The sequence below is a fragment of the Symphodus melops genome (assembly GCF_947650265.1).
Source record: "Symphodus melops genome assembly, chromosome: 3".
Lineage (NCBI taxonomy): Eukaryota > Metazoa > Chordata > Actinopteri > Labriformes > Labridae > Symphodus > Symphodus melops.
Window position 1 is genome coordinate 10,857,847 of NC_136693.1, and position 16,121 is coordinate 10,873,967.

The following is a 16,121-nucleotide window of genomic DNA, read 5'->3' on the forward strand; positions in this document are numbered from 1 at the left end:
TTTGGTCAAGTAACGTCACTGGTGTATGACAAAACACTGCACTGTTAACCATGGGAGGGCTGATCTCTATTCTCTAATCTTCATGAACAGGAATGCTACAAACGGCTAAGACACATAAAAATGTGCTTTGATTCTAATCTGAGATTTCCATCTCCATGTGGAATCCGAGCGCTGGTGTTGTAGCAGGATACATGATTTAGTATATGTGCAGAGACAATGTGTGTCAGCCAGAGATATTTATTAAATGCCTACTTTTCAACCGGCTTGAAATAGTGCGTGGGTGAGCAGAGAGCCGCAGGCATTCAGAACCATCGCAGTCGACTTGTTGTGTGGTGTTAGAGCATGTGTGGTGTGTTTATGTCCTTAATGTGTCATGTGCAGCTACTACTCCCATTTCCAACATTCATGGAGCTGTGTCTTTCACTGCAACCATGGCAACAGTAAAGGACAAATGGCAGAACTGTGGAAGCGTTCTGGTTGTGTGCAAGGCTGTATGACAGGAAAAAAAAGAAGCTTTTATTATAGAAAATCAAATCACAGTGTTGGTGAATACGGCTGGCTGGCCTTCACTGACTTATATAATGCCATTGTTAAAACGCAGAATTTTTCCAATGCAAGATGATTGAATGAAACTTTCCCCTCAATGTAGTCCACCATAACCAGGCAGTGGTTTGGCTTTTCTCCCAAATGTGATAAATGTAGTGCCAAATCACCATTCTGAGTTCAACATTCAATATCATTATGGTTCAGAGTACTACACTACAGACCAGGTATCTGAAATAGTTCAAATGAATTCTCATGTCTGGTTTTCTTCCTGAATACGCACACTAAGGCGTGGTAATCTAAATGTCCAAATACTTGAATTACTATTTGTATTCTTGCTTGGGTAAGTGCTGGTTTTATTCTTTTTACTATGTAAAATACAAACCTTCCTGCTGTTTGCTATTTTTTTCTGCGGTGTGTATTGCTCATCAGAACTGTCTGTAGAACAAGTTCTGGATGAAATGAAAAGTGATTGTAAAATCCATCCATAGTGAAAACTGCTGATGAGTCCAGAAATAGGCATGTTGTTGTCCTGCACAATTCTGCTTCCTCTTTCTTCATACATCTTGTCCAATTTCCTCGTTGTTGTTCGCCGTGTTGGTAACAGACAAAACAGTATCAGCCCTCCAAAGAGCTCTACTTCCACAAAACTTAATGGGAGCAGATCTCAACTCAACATTATTTTATTATTTCCTTCTCCTCTCTGGTGTCATCACAGCGATGATGATGATGATGTGATGCAGACTGCCTGTTGTCTGTCTTCGCTCGAGCCTCCTTGTGCTTATACCTCATGTTTTTGTTTTTTCGATCTTCTCTTGACTAATGTACCTTGAAAGCTACGGTAGCTGGCCTTAAGCAGTTGTTTTTGTAACCCGGCCCGCTTGCCTGCTGCATGTCGAACGAAGCTGAAGCTGGAGAAGTTACACCTCTGTCTCAAGTAACGCTAACTCAGTTGAACTAATCTCGCTTTATAATGCAATGTTACTCTCTTCTCCTTTGCAGTAATTGCAGTATATCAAAGTGCTGCTCAGTATTTATCATCTCAAACTCCAACATTGAAGCTTGGTTTCAGTCGCCATGGATTTATGTACACAAACCGTTTTTTTATACTGGAGTATTGCAGAGACACGCAGACACAACAACACACGCATGTTGATGTAGGACGATGGCCGAGGCCACTGCGACATGGGTTTGATGCAGAGAGAAGAGAAATACTGCAGTGTTTCCAGGTAGTGTTACTTTGCCTCATCACAAACGGAGATTGTGATCGTGCTTAGAAAGATAAAAGGAACGAGCAACTGTGTTTGGACACCCATATATTTGTGTTGTTTGGAAAGCTAAGTAGGACTATGGCAGATTTTGTCAAAAAGTTAATTTAGGGACTCAGTTATTTAGTGAGTGTCAGCAGCTGTAGAGCCCAGGTGATTGGTTGTGAGAAGAAGCCGTTACCATGGCAGCTGCTAACAAGCAGGTTTGTAGCCCCACTCGCCCAAACGAATTTAAGTGCTAAAGAGATTAAGAGGTGCACTGGTGTCTTCATGGGAAAAAAATGAAAGGAATCTTTTTTTTAAGTCTCATTTTGTAAATTAAATCGTGAAAGAATCGTATCGCGAGTTGGGTGAATCGTTACATCCCTAATCAGGATGCAATCCCGCAGATGTCTCATTTGGTCACATTGGAAATTGTGCTGGGAGAAGACACGAGACTTGAGGGCTACGCTGTTGACTTACTGATGAGAACTAAGATCAATTAGTATGACTATGAACTTCAAAGGACACTTTTGCCTTTACCATCCTTTATTTTCCAACATGCTGCATCACAGAGATCGTTCTGTTTCCATGGTAAAAAAAAAAAAAAAAAAATCAGCATATGCTTTAGCTGCAGAGCAGAGCTCATGATACCTTCAATAGCGTGTGCTGTATATTGAGAACACATGCTTTTCAGATTGAGGCCAGCATTTCAAAAGACATCTTTTGAATGTGAAGATTTTTTTTTCACTCCCAGTCCAGAGAGCTTGTTACCTTGACAACAGCAGAAGATTCATAGCAAGTAGAGCTGAGAGGGAGAGGGAGAGAGAGAGAGATGCATTTGCCGCCGCATGGCTGTGCTGAACAAACAAGCCTTGTCGCTAACTGTGTCACGAGTGGTGGTGGTGCTGCTTCCTTCTCATTGCAGCCTGCATCCCCTCCCTCCCTCGTCCTCCTGCCTTGCTTCTCTGCCTTCACTAAATATCAGGATTTTATTTCCAAGGCTTGTTGTTGCTCACCTGGTCTCCACACATCCCAGCGGTCTGACAGACTCACCATTTGTATATTCTTTAGAACTCCCTGCTCCCTCTCTCACTTCGTCTCATCCTCTCCTCCACATTTGCTTTTTTTTCTATTAGCGCTCATTGCCATCTTCTGTGCTGATGCTTTATCTCTCACCCGCGTGTTTGGTCTTGAGCTGAACTGATCTGGATAGAGCTGCCAATATGCTCTCTGTGTTCGTTGCTCACGTTTGAAATAAAAAGGGATCCGCGAGCTGTGGTCCTTCCCTGCAGAAACCAAGCATTATCAATAATGTAGATGTTTTTGAAGCGAGAGGTGTGGTGTGCATCTCTTCTTCTCTCCCTCTCCCTCCTTTCCAGCTCCCCCTTGGCATTCTCCCCACACCCTTCAGTGTCAGATTTCCCCTCCAATGTTTGAGCATAGGAAAGCTGATGACTGAATTAAATTAGTGAAGATACAACAATAAGCGCTGATACCTGATGCTTCCACATACTGCAGGCTGAGCCCAGGCTTCTTTCCTCCTCTGCTCCTGCTTCCTATTGTTTATTTTGTTAAGTGCTCAGACCTAAAATAGGTTGTGTTCTTCATCAACATCACTGCACTAACCATTACTGAGCTCCCAAGTGACTGCCACTCCACACTGTATCATCAACTAGGCTAACCCGTTATCTTCAGCACATCATTTTATGATGTGAAAATATTGAACAGTCCTTTTTTTTAAATTTAGAGATGAAGCCTCTCTAAAGCCATGTTTCCACCGAGTGGTTCAGTTCACTTCGTCTCAGTACAGCTCACATTTTGTTGTGTTTCTACTGACTAAAGCCGGGAAAGATCCCCAAATTACCGCGCCGTACCATCCTGCTTTTTGGTACCCTTCTGTTGAGGTGTCAAGTATATCGATCAGACCCTAAAAGGTGGAGTTAAACACTGCAGTCTGTTGATTGGTCCCATATAACAGCAGCATTAAAAGACAAACACAACCCCGCCATGTTTAAATACACAATCAATCAGTTTATCCGTCTATATTTCTGCTCGCAGCGCACAGTCTTCTCTCAAACAAAGCGTGGTTGCGTTTTGTAATAAAGAGCCAAATGTCAGTGCACAGTTTCTCACTCAGAGCTGTGTTCATTGTCCTGATATCAAGTGTCTGTAGTGCAAAATATTCATATACAATCATAATAATTAAGAGTTGGTCAGTTGTTTTGTTGAAGTTGAGTATATTTTGCTCCCCACTCCCAACAGTCTGAGAAAAATCTCAGTTAGAGCTTAATGTGACCGAGAGTATGAAAACAGAACGAGGGAAAAGGTTGGAGCTGACTGGAACACGATGCAGCTGAAATTGTAGTATTTGCCAAATCTGCCGATCAATGCTGACACATGGACAAGGAAGTTGATTATAGAAAAGATAAGTTGGTTAAATTGATGGGCACAAGTGATGTTAGAAAGCTGGGTCAGTGGCAAATCTCACTTAATGTCACCCAGCCTCTCATTGTGTAAGTCTGTTCAGACTCAGCCTTGGATTCATTTGATGAACGTGGCCCTCAGTTGTTTCCACACGGCAAATAACACAAAGTGCTCATGTGTGGTGTTTGAGAGGAAGTCTATGACACAGAACTTAAGGTAAACAGGTTTTATTTCGCTAGTTTTCTGCTAAGACTTTGTGCAAACATTTGTGATCTCCTGGCTAAGTTTGTCCTGCTTAGGAACTCACTCAGTCCAGCTCGTCTGTGAATGTGAATTAATGTGTCTGCGTGATATTTGGGAGGACTCCGTCATTCTTTATGAAACAGACTGAGGTACGCGCTCTTGTTCCAGGTCACCTTTCAGCCGGCTCTGTTTGGCTCTGTGACAGGACGGCCAGTTAAGATATCACAGCAGAGCTGCTTTAGAGCCCTGCGAGTCATACTGGTCCCCGCTTGTGGTATATTGTATGAATCGTAACCAGTATGGGGAAATGGAAGCTTTTCCTGTCATCGGATGCCAACTAACAGAGAAGCAAGACAAAAGATGCCAGTGTTCTAAAGTCAGCTTTAGAGCCCCTGTCTCCCTCATAATCCCAGATCACACTCACACTCTCACACACACACACACACACACACACACACACACACACACACACACACACACACACACACACACACACACACACACTTAAACGTGATGTGTCACCACTGGTTATGCACGTGAAACTAGCAGTCTCCCCCTTTCTATTGTCAAGCCCACCAGGAGGTCCTTTTGGCTGTCTGCAGGCTGTTGGTGTGTCTATTGCACCAATCGTCGCCCGATATCCTAATCATGCGTGATGGATATGAAAGCACACAGAGGGACATGGACAAAGTAGATGAAGCTGTTGTTACTGTATTTGACCAAAATGAGTTTCATTTAGATCGCAGTTTATTGTTGTGTCAGGGCAGGCTGTAGGTAGCTAGCATCACAGCCTCTGACTCGTGTTGAAGGTCTCTGTCAAAGTGTTTGGTTCCTCACATGCACCTGACAACACCTCCGTTGCTGCGACGAGCGTAGTTAAGGGCTCTGCTGAGATTTCAGCTGTTAGATAACAGGGACACATCCAGTGATCACGCACACGTATTAAATATGCAGATATGTTGTCATGGTGATGCAGAAGTAAAAATGTGCTGTAATTATGCATGGTGATGCTAAATGTTTGGCCTCAGCCTGGAATACAGCAGATGCAGTGTTTGTTCTTTTGAGGTCTGCTTAAAATGGAGCCCAGCAAACAGTCGTTCTAATTTGACCTTTTTATCAGCTCTCCAACATTCATGTGTAAAGCAAACTTATTATATGGAATCTTGAAAGTGCGTGTCAGTTTGTATTGTTTTTGTCTTTCTAATGACTGAGAAAATAATTGATGTTTTGTGCTCATCTGCAGTCTTGTGCACAGTAACGATATTTTGATTTACATATATGAACATATTGATATATATATATATATATATATATATATATATATATATATATATATATATATATATATATATATATGAAATATTTTGAAAAAGGTTAATACTAGAACTTCCAATGTTATGTTACATGTCATAAAGGGTTCTGGTCTAATGACTGAGAAATATTGCCAGGATATTAATCATGTTCCAATTATGATTTTGGCTTCCCGCTATCATGAAAACAAGATAATCAAGATTAAATGATTACTGGGCCACATGACGTGTTGCGCTTTTTTTTGTCCAGAGGTTTTTATCAAATGTGAAAAAATGTAGGTTTTGTTTAAGAAGACGACCTGGTAGATCAGACTTCTTGTTGGACCTCTTAAGAAGGTTGAAGTGTTCGAGTAGAGTCTCTGGAAGGCTGAGTTTAGAGCCAGCTGTCATTGGCCGGGGTGCACAGTATAGTATGTACGGGGATAGTGTTACATGTTCTCAGATGGAAGGCGTGTGGTATAGCACCTGGTTGAACAAATGCAAAACTGGTCGAACACATTGCTTCCTCATTCCAACGTTGTCAACTTAGTAAACGTGTCTAACAAGGCTGAGTTTGACCTCCAGATAAGCTGGTTCAACAGCCTCTTGATTGGCATTTCTATACCTTTCATTAATGTTTCTTTCTTAAACCGTCGTTGTTGAGTTGGTGTCCTGTATGTTGTCTTTTGGTTCTTATGAAGAGGAGCTATAAGGTTTTGTGCAAGGAATAAGCACCTAAATCACAGAATAATAATCCAGAAGCAGCATTTAAGAGTCTCTGTACATCTGTGAAATTGTTCCTTTTTGATCTTCATTGCTCCAATAACTTGTGACAGATTTTTGACGTAGAAAAAGATATATATATTTTTTTTCCACTAATAGCTATTATTATTATTATTATTATTATTATTATTATTATTATTATTATTTGTTTTGGCATTGGTTTGCTTGCTTCAACTACTAGTTGTTGATGAATCTTGGTCGAACACAAAGTTGAGTTCTGCTTGTTGTGGTAGAAAAGAGGGGAGTTATAGGCACATCACGTAGGTGCAGGTCAGTGTAGAAACAGTAGACTGAGGAAGAGGAATGCATTCCCACCCACACACTCGCTTAAATGCTGCAAAAAAAAAAAGGTAAAACAACAGTTTTGTGGCATTTGATGCATGTTGGTGTAAGCATGCAGTTTATAGTGTCCACATCTTGGTAACAGTTTGCTCTCTCTCTCTTCCGCTTCTGTAGGTGATCATCAAAGGCAATGTTTTCAAAACTCTGTTAGTGGGGGGTGGTGCTTTGCTTCCTGGCTGGATTATAACAATCCGTCAATCCTGTACTTCCCGCTGGGAAAGCCCCACAGGTTCCACTATAGTACAAACAACAAATACGCATCTAACCATCATCATCCTCCTTACCACTAAGGCCATCCTCGTCTGGCCTTAATCCTGTCCCGCATACCCACCTGCCACCCTGCCAACGCTACAAGGCTTTGTACTTTTTACTCTAAAGCCCTCCGTGCTGTTCTCAGTTCATGTGCTCTTATAGCTCATAGGAAATATTAAAAATGAACACTTACAAAGTAGGGCCCATACATCTTGAGTTTTTTTTTTTTTTTGTGATTTCTTTTATTTTATTTCGTTGTTGCTGTTCAAAATCCTTTTGAACCTGGCAGCTTGTTGCTAATGACTGTTGGTCATCAGTCCCCTTGTGATGTCTTAATACCAGATTGATGGAACAAATGTGGGTTCATATTGAGTCTGGAATGTCACTGGTCTAGTCCAACACTGGGCTTCTGTTAAATAACCCCCCTCCCCATGCCCTGCCTCCTAAATCCTGATAAACCCTTGCCCTCATAGCTGGGAAGGGACTGGGGGAAGGGCGACACGCCAGCCAGAAAGGTTGGGAACATAATCAAGATGCTGGGTCCTAACTCTTTACATCGAGTCGCCCTGTGCTGCATTTTAGTAGATATTCTAGGCTGGTTATGGCTAGTGACTATTGCTATTTAATGGTGGCCTAGACTTGAAAGAGTTTTTATTTGTGTCGGCTTCTTTTACAGCCCATTTAACATGGTGAAATTGACTGACATGATCTGAAAAGGTGGATTGTTTTTAGTTCCAAACAATTTTAGTCGAAATGACAATCACGATTATTTCAACAAATACAAGAGAAAACGAAAGATGGTTTGGTGATTTAAACACTCTCAGCTCAAAGAGTCTCGCTGTAAGACTGAACTTAAGGGCCCTCAAATCATCTCCGTCACGACCTCAGAAGAGATGGAACTCTCCTCTGTGATTATAAAGTACTGTTGGGGTTTTATAGAATAACATTTGATTATTAAATTAACATGAATAAATATTTAATAATTATTGATCTTAATGAACACTTATATCAAACTGAGTTCAATAAAAAAAATAAATAAATAAATAAATACTAACATTATTTATAATTAACAATTTGTACTTAATGAAACCCGAACACAAAGCCCTTTGCACTCAACCTATGTCCCAATGCAAATACACCATTACTCACAAACTGTTCTTTGAATTCTAACAGAGTTTATTTAAACAAAGCAACATCAAATTAATCAATGACACTCAACTCAGTGGTCAAATAACTAGCAAATATTATCACAGTTTCACATGAAGAACTCTATTAAATGCACTCTCTAAAGCTAGCTGTTCTTAGCAGAACTGAACGAGACGTACTCTTTACAGTCTCTTGATACTGTTTGAATTCAGTATATGAATAAGACGCTCTCTGAGAAAACTCTGCTCGCAATGCATTCAATGGATGATCCCAGCTCGGGATTCAGAACACTGGCAGTATCTGCAAGGCATGCTGGGAGTACGAGTCTTTTGTCTTGGTTCTCTAAACAGAATTTTTCAGGCCTGAATTTTATCTGCAAAAGAAAGACACTATAACAAACTCTTAAACATGGAACCTCTGGATGAATAAGTCATTTAGATCTCACACATATCTGACTGGAGCCAACAGTTCCTATTTGTAGATATTTAATTTAAAAAACAAGTTGTTGCTGTTTGTATTTGAAGCCAGCTCTTTGCAATGCCTGATTTACCACAGTTTTTTGTAACCTTACACATAATACCGAAACTAATTATGATAAAAATTGGAATTGTATTGTAACTGGAAAAAAAGTGGATCAGTGCATCTAAATATAAATATCTACATATGTATATAAATCCTGTGTGTCACCTGTTGCCAGGGATGGACTGGGACTAAAATTCTGCTGTGGCATTTTTGCTCCACTCCGGCCCCTGACAACTGGCCAAACATGACGCAGCAGCTAAATACAACCACTAACCTCACAATATTCATACTTCACATATTCATACACTTAATATGACGACTTTACAAGTATACCAGTTAAGGTTAACAGTTAAGCTGTGAGATTCTCACAGCAAACTGTTCTTTGCTGTTCTTTATTTTGAGGGTTCTTTACACTGAGGGTCCTTATTTATTTCTGATTGAATTGGAAACTTTCTTTTCTTTCAACTTGAAGTTTATAGAAAGTTACTTGATGAGAAAATAATGAAAAAAGTGAAACATTGCCAACTGTTCTCTAAATGGAATCACTGAAGACTTTTATTTTTAAGTGTGTTGAAGTTGTAAAATGTTAATGTCTTTGTAAAATGTACTGCTGATGAATTTTGTAAGACGGGCAGAAAGAGAGGCAGAGCTTGAGAAGCCGCTGTGTGAGAGTTGTGAGCTGTGTGTTTGCAGAGGAGAACTGAAGGGAAGCAAGAGCAGATAAAAGTAAACAAACATGAATACAAGTTAGAGAATAGAAGCCTACGTTGGTGGTGGGAGATAGACCTGCGATTCATATCATCATATATGTATATGTTTTTTTCATTAATGCTTTAATATCACAGTGTTACAATATTAAAAAAGGAGTATGCATTTCAATCCATATTCATGCACTAAGAGCCAAGAAAGATATCTAAATAAGTTATAATGTGCTCAGTGTTCAGCAGTACGTTGTAACTTATAACTGCATCTCTGTGGTTTTCTTTTTTTTTTTCTCTCTTCTGCAGAGTTGTGTTCAGCTGCTGCTGAAAACACCACATTTCCTGATAGGTCTCTTTCAAAATACAATCATTCCAACAACATATTCGAAGGGGGCTTTAATTGTGAAGGATTTGTCCAAAAATACGTTTATCAACAAATAATTCAAGCTGAGCTCCATTAGCGTAGTTACAGTATTTACAGCTGCTCATTGGAGCGTGATTCACAACCACAGCCCGCTTCATTTAATCATTTTGAACTCAAGACAAGCGAGACATCAGTCGAAAAAGACCAGCAGTGAGACCCAAAAATGAAGATGCAAATGCATGCTCTGCTGGGTACAAGTGAAACTGAGTCAAACTATTAAGGGGCACAGGCTATATTCTCTGTCTGAGGCTATGTTAGAGCCTCAGACAGATATCTGACCATACGTTTTAGTTTGGACGTTGGAACAAGTAAAAGACTGTTCTTGTGAGCTCTGAACAGGAAATCTGATGAATAGGACCATTACAAGCTTTAAAAACCAATAAAGATTATTTTTTTAAATGTGTTTTTGTAAACAGTCTTGTAGCTGAATTTTTGAGTGGCTGCAACATATATTATTTCTGAAAACCAGAAAGAAGAGCGTTGCGGTAATCAATTTTGCAAGTGATGAAAGCGTGAAAAAGTGTCTCTGCGTTAGCTTTGGAGAAAAACAGTTGCACTCTGGTTATGTTCTTTTCATGATAAAATGCCTCTCTTTGTAACATCATGGATGGAAGGTTTGAAGCTGAGGTCTGTGTCAAATATCACACCTCAACCTTTGACCTGCTTTTCAGGGTGAAAAAAAGTGAGTTTTGTCCCGGGTGATCTTTAAAAAGTAATCTGCTGTCCATAACTCACTATCTGAAATGCAGTTAGAAAGGGAATCAATTGGCCCTGTGTCATCAGGAGACACAGCAATGTATGGAATCCATGGATGTGTGTCATCAGCATAACTACAAACATTGATGCAACGCCTCCCAATGACATTTCCTCGAGATAAACTGTAAAGGTTAAAAAGTGTAGGACCGAAGCTTGAACCCTGGAGAATGTCACATTTCATTTTATAAAGTCTAGATAAGCAATGTTGGGAGCAGAAACATGACTCCCTGCATCCAGCACAGTGCCTACCTCCCTGTTGTAAGGAAAGTTAAACTGCTTGTGCTGCCCCACTAATTAATGTCTGCTCTTGTCTTTCAGGATTCTGGGGAGTCTGCGGCAGCAGGGGTTTTTCTTGTTGGATTTTAGCCCACTGACATTCTCCCACAGCCATGGAATCGGTAAGTTTACTGATTATGTTTCTGAAAATATATCCAACTTGCTGATTCTTGACCCTTTCCATGAAAGCCTTCAAGTCGGAACATTGATTCTTAAAATGGTTTGTTTTCGGCTACATCTGATTGTGTGTGTGTGTGTGTGTGTGTGTGTGTGTCCTTTTGAACAGCAGTGAGGAACACAGGATTGAATTGTCATAATTTGCACTTTAATCTTGTCTTAAGTCTCCTTGCTTTCCAAGTGAGACAAGTGTGCACTATGTGGCACGTGTGGATCTAATTGATCTCGCATAGCAGGTTTTCTTCTGCAATCACTGAAATTCAGACAACTCAACAGGCCCTTGCTTATCCTAAATACCAGGATCATATTTTTTTTTTAAAGACAGGCGGTCTGTACTTGAGAGAACTTGTATACATGTATGATTGCACACTGCAAGCGTCAGGCTCTACCCTTTATTGTAAGTCTTGCAAGAGACTGTGTATGCAGTAGTTGCTTGTACCAACAAGCAGACTGAAAGCGCAGCCGCATTGAACTCTATCCACTGGTATGCATGTATTAAGAGCAGGATTTAGTGCATGCCTAACCTCTGTTTCCCTGTCCCTTTCTCAGAGGCTGTGCGCCTGTGTGCATTTGTGTGTGCGTAAGAGACTGTGAAAAATAGGTCACCGCTTCTGTAGTGCAAAACCAGCATGTGTCAAGCAAAAGCTCTCCATTACCGTCACTCACACATATATTGCACACACGAAAATCCGTCTTCCTGTCAGTAATTGATGCTGAACGTGTTAATGAGCACAGAACACATTTGGTATAAGATAAGTTTACTGCTGATATGCCTAAACACAGCTGTTTTCTTTGCTATCATACATGATATTTACTGGGATGTTTTCAGTCCCAAAAGGGTCAAATTAGAACGTGTAAACACATTAAAATATCCCGTGCTGTAAGTGACAGGGTATCATTTAAAATTGCAAAATATAAACAAACACTTCTTTGACGTTTCAATGAGATTTCACTCATGCAAAATGACATTGGGGAAAAAAAAGTTTTCGGGGGTGAACTCTGGTGTTCAGTGAATCACAACAAGACGGTGGTTGAACAGCCGAGAGCTGCTCATGACACCAATAGAAGTTGAGGATGAAATGCTTCTCTGAAGTGATGGGAGTCTAAATCTGTTTCTAAGTAAAGCAAGTGAGCAACATGTGTTTCCTTGAATTGAAATTGTGTTGAGTGCACATTTTTGGTTAAGCTGAAGGAATGTTCCCTCGTTTGAATACAACATTAGACACAATTCCTTCGTTAAAAATAAGAAGAGCAAAACCGATACAAGTCCCTAAACCCTTTGATAGTTTGTGTGTCTAATGTAGCCTAATCTTCAGCACATTACCGTGTTCATTCAAACAACATTTTTGTATTTATCAGAGAAATTCCATGTGGTATGCCTTTTGCATCGAATGCAGCCCTTTACAGCAAGTAAACATTCCTATCTTATGCTGTTTAGTGCAGATGCACAAATTCATAGAGCGATGGAGACAATACAAAGATTGATCTCTGGAGTTTAAATGTTAGTTAATCAACAAAATACACAAGAAAAATGATGAAGCCCTGACTGACTGCTGCAACACGAGCACACCCCCCTCTTCTTCTGCACAAATGTGTCTCTCTCCCTCTGTCTCCGTCTCACTTACTCTCCTCCCACCCACCTCTTGTGTCTGTGCGCCTGTGGCTGTGCACAAGCAAGAACTGCTTCTGTTTACCTCTCCGAGCAGCCTATATCTGCTTACTGTCAGTGGAAACCAAGGCAACCGATCACAAAGCTTATTATGGTGCCAGGAGTGGAGTGCATGCTGTGGGTGTGTGTGCCTATGAGGGCTGGACTCGCACACAAACACACATAAACCCTCTGCCACTCTCCTCCTCTCGCTCCTCATGTGATGCCAGTCACATGGTTTCCAGGCAGGCGGCTAAGTAAATCAGAATCAGACTTATTTTTAACTGCCTTAAATCCTCCACCTGGTCTCAGGAGTTAGAAGAATGGACTCGATGGCTTGTCCTTTTCTTCACCCTGTGTTTCTCTTTCACTCTGTGACTGTGCCACTTCCTCTCAGCCTTATTAAACCCTGCGTGTCTACCTTCTCCCTCTCTGGGTTATGTGTGGGTTTGACAATGATCTGCTCTGGCATCAAAGTGTGATTATAGAATTGCTCATGTGCACCAATATAAGACACAGGAGTGAAGGCTTCTAGAAGTTCTCTCTTTATGTGACAACCTTGTGTTGCATAGGCTTATCATCACTCATCATATAGAGAACAAACCAAGTGTAATTTTGTCAGCCAATCCGGATGCAGCATGGCCATGGAATCAAACATTCTCCAATGGGATTTTAGTATTGGATTTTGGATCATTGGAGAAAATAAGCTCTGCGGCAAACGCGTTTCTAATGAGAGGTATTTCGTTCAGCTCAATTATCATCACAAATTAGCCCCATTTTTCTGATGTTTGAAGTGTTAATGAAGCCGACTAAACGTTGTGCTATAGCGAATTTCACCAGTGCTGGAAGATTTTAAAATCACTCCTGTTACGCTTCAGACAATCCCTGATAAGCTAAATCAGGGGTTTGGACAAGCTAGCGAAACCGTTGCTTTGCCTTAAACTGAAGATTAAACGTACAGGAGACATCACATCTTATCGTAACTTTAATCACACATGTACCTTTTCCATTTGAAACGGTTGTGTCCGGCGTGATGACATTTCATGTCCCCGATAACACCTGGAGTCACGTTTAGCCACTTGTTAGCAGCCGCATTTTTAAGGACTCTTAAAAACCTTAAAAATTCACAAGTGGGGGTATTACCTAACATAGTTTATATCATCTAACAAAACGCCAACTTAAGTCTCTTAGGCTTGTTCTTACCACAAACCCATTTCAAATCCCCATTGAGTTTAAGAGGATAGACCCCATGGCGCTAGAATGCTAACTTCTGGGGTTTTAGACTTGAACTAAACATCGAACAATATGGAAGGATATTCACCAGAGTGTTTAGTTACTTGTGACTTGGCTTTCTTTGACAGAACAGCTGAAGGTAGCAAGGACATATTGGGAGTAGGACACATTAGGGGTAGATTCAGTAAAGAAAAAGGCATTTCTTGCAGTAAGGTGTGTAATGACATTGAGTTACATGTGCATCATGTTAACTGTGACCATCATATTTCCTGTTTCCTCTAATGTGATGTAGAAGCCAAGGTGTGCTGAGAGTGTCATTATAACATGTCACACAGAGGCTTCTTGTATGGAAGTGGTGCATAATCAACATGGCTGCCATCGATCGATATTGTTACCTTTCAGTAGAGGAGCATAGAGGGGAAGTGTCTGTGTTAGGTTTGTTGCAGATGAAAGGCCAAAATTCTTGTAATCACACCTTCTCCTCTGGTTTCCTCAAAGCTCCCCCTTTCCCTCCCCCCCCTCCCCCTCCTCCTCCTCAAAAGCAGGGCTTGTTCCTCAGTGGGGATTAGTGTGTGCAGCAGCTCTGAACAGGGAAGTGGGCCCTGCCAGTCACATTACATAACTCGCCCCCGCTAGTTCGGCTCGGCCTGGCCCGGCTGGAGAGACGACTATAGAGGCTTTGTTTTCCCAGCCTTCCCTTCTTCCTCCCCTCTGCTGCTCCTCCCCCCCCCCTGGCAGCCCGCATACTAATGCTGTATAGAGGGAGTCTGTTTGCAGGGAACAGGCGAGGCACTGTGGCGTGTAGTGCAGAGAAATACGCTAAAGCGAGCTGAATGGCGGGGAGCTCACATCTTAGGCAGAGGAATTTGAGGTCTGCCATAGGTCGTCGTTTTCAGGCAGATGGTGAAGCTCGGGCATGCAGTACTATGTATCACTGCCCTGTCCAGGAGATCCACAGCAGCATGCCCAGTGGTGACTCAGCAGGTTAGAGTTCACTTCAAAATCAGTGTGAAATTTCTCACAGCTAACAGGTTGAGATATGCTTTGCGAGCTTTCCCTAGTTGCGTGTTTTTGTCCCGTTTGACCACACACACACACGCACGAACACACACTACCCCACCTGGCAGTCTCTGCGTCATGAGGGTTCAGACCAGTAAGCATTTAATCAGTTCATTTACGTGCAGTTTGAAACGTCAAGGATCAAAGATTTGTTTTTTTATCCCCGAGAGCTTATTGTGACTAAAACCGGACTTTTAAAATAGATGTAAACATATTAATCCAACTGATATTAGTTGATTCTCTCAAAGTCTGCGAACATAGCTAGATTATGCGGTTGCATCTATACACCACAGTCACAACCCAACTGGCCTTGGCGTTATGCGCTTGCTCGACAGTTCCCTCATCTTCTTTGATCCAAAAGTTAGACAACATAAATGCGTAGAATATGAGAAGGTTTCTTGTCGTCTGTCTACAGATATCAGGATGAGCTAGACACACTTATATTATATAAGTGTGTATACTTATATACACTTATATACTAATATACTTATATTGTGCTGTAATTTGTACAGAAGATCTACATGCTGCTGCTTAAACACTGCCTTCTATCCACTGAGACTCTGCTATGGGTGTCTGAAGTTGTATTTATTATAGGCCACACAAAGTTTGCTGATCCGTTTCACCTCTATTATGTAAGCGAGTGGCAAGAAAGTAGAATTCCTTTACAGCCATGGCCTAAGGATTTGTGCTTTGTTTTCAAAAAAGTTTTCCCTTTCTGCTGCTGCTGGGAGCTCATGGTTTCTTCCCAATCACTGTTTTCCACAAACTTAAGTACATGTTAAGACACAGGCACACACAAACAGGAGCTCTACTTGATGGTTCAACTGGTTAAGACTTTATGATGTTGGTGGTCTATGAATTGCCATGTATTCTCCTACAGTCATCGGCTAGAATCCTGTTTTTAAAAGAAATTGCCTGTTTTTATTTTTGCAGTCTGTTGAGTCATATCTGCTGCCTTTGTCTTCTTCTGCAGCACTGTTAATGTCTTTTTGTTTTGTTTTTTTTCAGTGAAGTGCATGACTTATTTCCATTAACCAAAATGTGCCGATAATG

General features: G+C 41.0%; 1 protein-coding gene across 2 annotated transcripts in view; it reads left to right on the forward strand.

The window, feature by feature from the left end:
• Positions 1–16,121, forward strand: part of ankrd11 (ankyrin repeat domain 11) — a 96,610-nt gene that overhangs the window by 13,665 nt on the left and 66,824 nt on the right. For both annotated transcript variants that reach the window (XM_079339145.1, XM_079339146.1), the window contains exon 2: positions 10,994–11,073. The gene's annotated coding sequence lies outside the window, so the exon portion shown is untranslated. The remainder of the gene's footprint in view (positions 1–10,993; positions 11,074–16,121) is intronic.